Source organism: Calidris pugnax, unplaced genomic scaffold, assembly GCF_001431845.1.
Source record: "Calidris pugnax isolate Ruff unplaced genomic scaffold, ASM143184v1 scaffold192, whole genome shotgun sequence".
Taxonomy (NCBI): domain Eukaryota; kingdom Metazoa; phylum Chordata; class Aves; order Charadriiformes; family Scolopacidae; genus Calidris; species Calidris pugnax.
In genome coordinates, this window is record NW_015090919.1 from 458,421 (window position 1) to 458,725 (window position 305).

The 305-nt window shown below is 78.0% G+C and overlaps 1 protein-coding gene across 2 annotated transcripts in view; it reads right to left on the reverse strand.

The window, feature by feature from the left end:
* The window catches only part of TRAF2 (TNF receptor associated factor 2), a 24,548-nt gene that overhangs the window by 23,528 nt on the left and 715 nt on the right, over window positions 1–305 (reverse strand). The window contains exon 1 of one of the 2 annotated variants that reach the window (XM_014949765.1): window positions 58–103. The exons of the other annotated variant lie outside the window; for it this stretch is intronic. The gene's annotated coding sequence lies outside the window, so the exon portion shown is untranslated. Of the gene's footprint in view, window positions 1–57; window positions 104–305 lie in introns of those variants that run through there. 2 annotated transcript variants of the gene reach the window in all.

Genomic DNA, 305 nt, shown 5'->3' on the forward strand with positions numbered 1-305 from the left:
CCCCCCAGCCGCCACCCCCGCGTCCCCCCCCGGGGCCTCCCCGGGTCCCGAACTCACCGGCCGCCTCCGTCCGCGCCCCGTACCGGAAGCGTCCCCAGGCCCCGCCCACCGGACACGTGCAGGAGACCCCGCCCCTCCTAGCAACGGCCCCGCCTGGAGACGGGGAGGGGCGGGGCCAGCAGCGCGGGGCGGGGCCTCCGGCGTCACCGTCCCTTCCTGTCGTGTCACCCCCGTCACCCCCCGGACACACCCACAGTGCCACCTCCCCCCGTCACCCCCTCGTGTCACCCCCCTCTGTCACCCAC